Source organism: Eutrema salsugineum, unplaced genomic scaffold (assembly GCF_000478725.1).
Source record: "Eutrema salsugineum unplaced genomic scaffold, Eutsalg1_0 scaffold_3, whole genome shotgun sequence".
Taxonomy (NCBI): domain Eukaryota; kingdom Viridiplantae; phylum Streptophyta; class Magnoliopsida; order Brassicales; family Brassicaceae; genus Eutrema; species Eutrema salsugineum.
In genome coordinates, this window is record NW_006256756.1 from 16,514,374 (window position 1) to 16,518,715 (window position 4,342).

Consider the following 4,342-nt stretch of genomic DNA (forward strand, 5'->3'; position numbering starts at 1 on the left):
GACACGATCAGAAAGAGCGTCTAGACATGTGTCATTCCGGAGGCCGTATCTCCTGCTCATAGATCCGAATTGAATGCTCTTGGACGTTCTGGAAAGAAGACTCAAATGTCTCTGATTCTCATGAAGGACCCGGAAGCTGAATCGGCCTGGAAGTGCACCGTCCTTCGCATCCTTCAGAACTGATCTGCTCGGTCCGGAATACCTGCGAGACAGGGGTTTCTTCCGACGAGCTTATCTCTCTGCTCACGCGTCCGAATTCTACGATTCCAATTGCTATGAGACCGTGCTTCAATGCTCTCCAACTTCTATGAAGGACCCGCCATCTGAATCGGACCGGAAGGCTCCCCGGACAGGTGATTTCTGAGACTCGTTCGCACCCGGAGATTTTGGCCGATATACTTAATTCGCGGTACGTGAAAATGGCCGGTAAAGCTTCCCGCGGTACATGAAAATGGCCGGTAAAACCTTCCTGGCCAGCGAGAATGGCCGATAACCTCCATAGACTCAAGTTTTCCACTTTTTCAAGCTCTGCTCACCATTCCACCTCCTGGATTCATCTTTTCAGCTCCATAATCACCTGATAGACACTCAAAACATGCAAAGACTCATTGGGACCTAATGCATCTCCTAAGTTCTAAAACAAACCCTAAGGACCTAAAATACATGAAATAAAACATGATTTGGAATGATTTATGCAACCTAAATGATGCAAATTATGAACATATCAACTCCCCCACACTTGTCCTTTGCTTGTCCTCAAGCAAAAAGAGCAAATGAGAGAAAGAGGTTGTATGCAATGGGAGTTCACATTTTCTTTTTGAGAGAAGTGATCACAATGAGAATTCAAGTTCATGCTCAATTATGCAATGCAAAGCCATACTCAGATATATGTCAACTCAGCAAGGAATCTCCACAAGTTCTTCTCTCTCTCAACTCTTTCACATTCATTAAGCTTTTATCAGGTGGATCTCATGATGCAAGGTTTAAACAAGCTGGCTTGGCTAGGGAGAGGCTATGAGATTAAAATGATCTCATCAGTGTTCAAGTGGGTTAAATGCAGCAAAGGGATCTCTCTATGAATGATCAAACTTTGGCAGAATGCTAAAGGTAAAAAGCAACCTATGCATACAAGGGCAAAGACTCATCACTCCCCACCCTCTACTCAAAGCTTCCTCTCTTGCTCAAAGACCTCACTTTTCACACTCATTTTTCTCTCACTAGGGGATTTGTTCTTCACTTTCACTCTCAAGTCTTGGAACTCAAACTTTACACAGCTCTTTTTCTTTTACAACTTCTAGCCTCTTCTTTCTTTCTTATCAATACATTTGAGCTTTTGGCTTCTTTTCTTTCTTTTTCACTTAGAGGCTAGATTTTTCTTTTCAACAAACCAGAGCTCACTTTCTCAAAACACCAAGACTGACTTCTTTTTCTTTCATTCCCCTAGTTATTTTCACTCTCTCTTTCCACTCATCTCACCTTTTTCCACTCACCAAAAAGTCTTTTCCCCCACACTTATTCCTCGCCAAAACTCTCAGTTCCTTGATGTTGGAACACAGCACTCAATGAGACCTGCCCTTGTCGCTCTAAACCTAACATTTTCTGCTAAGTTTGATCCAAGGTGGCCTTTCAATTCACACACAAACATTGGCTTAAAAGAAGGATGGGTTCAAGGTGTGGGAACTGATCCATGATGTGGATTCAGCTACTTGAGCTAAGGAAAAGAGTGGTAAAAACAGTGGTTCTAGCTCAAGTATGTATATTGGTATCCACAAGCTTTTTCAAACAATGCATCACAAGATATTTTCAGGTCAAGTTCAAGGTTTCCACTTAATTAGAGTTGAGTTTAATTCAAACTTGCTTCTCAGATTCAAATCATTTCAGACTTTGCAAGCATAGAAAAAGATTCACAAGCATATTCAATTCAAGTTCTCAAAGTGATGTACTCTCTAGAAAACCTATCATTACTCCTTGCAAGATGCAACCTATATGCAAATGCAATCTAGACTCAATCCTAAAAATGAGAATGCAACTACATGATCATTTTTTTGTGAAAATTTTTCAGATTTTTCCATTTTTTTTTTTTTTGGTTTTTATATGCACTTAGATGACTATGCAACTAGAATGTGACTCAAGACTCAAAGTGTAAAATGAGAAAATAGAAAACATGGTTAGTAAAGGATGAAACTCCTCCCCCACACTTAAATAACACAGTCCCTTGTGTTATAAAAGTATGAGAAAGAAGTGAAACCAAAGCAAACAAGCAAAATGCAAAAGGAAAAGAAAGTCTACATGCTATTTACAAGGTTTTGAGTGTTACCTAGTGGCTGTTGAAATCAGACCCCAATGAGTAGGAGGGGTTCGATGTGTGGCCTGACGGTGTTTCCCAAGAATGGTGGCTGGCTTCATCACTTCCGTCGTCAAGATCTACCCAAGTGGTTCCATATGCGACCAAGGCTGTGCAGTTCATGGAACTCTCCCCAACTTCCTCTCTGTTCCTTGGTGAAACTGGTGCTGGAGCCCCACCTTTGCAAGGGTTTTCAAGCTTCTTGATCCTCTTCTTCATCTCCTTGATGCACTTGGCCATCTTGTGGATGGTTTTGTCTTGGTACTTGCACCATTGTTGGAGAATACCAATCTTCTGTTGAGCTCTGAACCCTGAAGTGCCTGGTTCCTCCCAGTTGTAATCATCAAAGTGATATCTGTTTCCACCAAAACGTTTTTGAGGTGGAGGCAGATCAGCATCGTGAGCACCAGCTGCACTTGTGGTAGCATCTTCAGCGGTTGCTTTCTTTCCCTTGGAGGCTTCTTCTCTGCAAGCTTGCCTGTATGTGAGGATTGGTGGATCAGTTTGGACATTGTACAGCTCTTCCTTCAGCAAGAAGAAGTGAATGTTCCTTTTAACTTGGACTGTGGTGATGGAGGGATTGGGTAGGAGAACTTGGGCTGGCTCACTGATGAGTGTCTTGAAGTTGTAGACTGCCTTGGTACCCACTCTTCCTTGGAGAAAGCCAATCCTACACAAATGTGCTTCATTAATCAGATCAAACTTTGCCTTGTTCTCCTTGAATCTATACCCCATGGCTTTCAAGATCTTTGTTACCACCCATCCATGGGTCAGCTTTGCATCTTTGTTTGTAGAATCCCACATGCACTTTTTGTAGAACATCAAAGACCTTGCTAATTGAGATGCAAGGCAAAGTGGGTATTCATACCCTACATAGGGTTCCCCATCTTCATGTGTTGGCATCAGCGGTCTCAGCCCTACACCCAGAAGCAGCAGATCTCCTTTGTGAACTCTTCCAACATCAATCTTGAAGTAGAAGCTGTGAGAGAGAATCTTGTGTACATATCTCAGAACTGGATTCCTTATCCAAGAGGCCTTAGCTGTTCCAGCTGTGTACTTCCCAGAAGCAATTGATCTCCATAGAAGTTGGATCTCATCTTTTCTGAGATTGACCGAGTTGGAGAGAAATTCATTTCTGGGTGCTGAAAACCCAAAGATCTTACTCAATTCTCTGAATGACACTGAATATTCCTTCCCTTTCACAGTAAACTCCACATGTCCAAGCCCATCTCCTTGAATGATTCTTGAATCCCTTGGGTAGTAAATGAAAGCTTCAAAGGAGGCCAAGAACTCTTGGGACTCTTGCTCATAAGCGATTTCTCTCATCTCCAAAAGTGACTCAACACCCATGTTCCCAAGCAAAGTCTTGACATCTTCATAGAGGCCAATCTTCTTCAGAAAGTCCAAATCAGGGAATCTCCCTTGCTGGATCTCTATCTGCTGAAACTTAGCCAGATAATCAGGTGTTTCTGGTTCAGTTTTCTTGAACTTCTTTGATCCCTCTTCATTGGTGCCTTGGGAACCACCAGCTGAGCTGCCGGAGTCACTTTCAGTCTGTTCACTCTCAGATACCACAGCCAACTGTTTCCCCTTTTTCTTGGAGCCAGAAGCAACCACCAAAGCTCTTCCTTCAGGCCTTGTCCTTTTTGGCGCTGGATCACACTTTCCTTGCTTTGTGGTATTCTTTGCACCTTGACTCTTGTCTCTTGGCTTTGAAGTTCCTGAGACCAAACCTTTGCCCTTTGATGCAGGGCCCTTCTTCTTGGCCAAAGAGTTGGTTCTTTCAGTCATCTGCCAAGAGATTCTCAAAAATATTGTTAGTACAAGGTTAAGTCGCACAAAAGTCTTCAAAATTTTGAAAACAATTGTTGCAAGAAACCGATATCAACAGCACATGAACAAGTTTCTGAAGCCAAGAATCAATCAAATAAATTCATAGCAATGCAGAAACAAGAGTGCAAAGCTCTTGCAACAATTTTTTTAAAAAAAAAAAAAAAA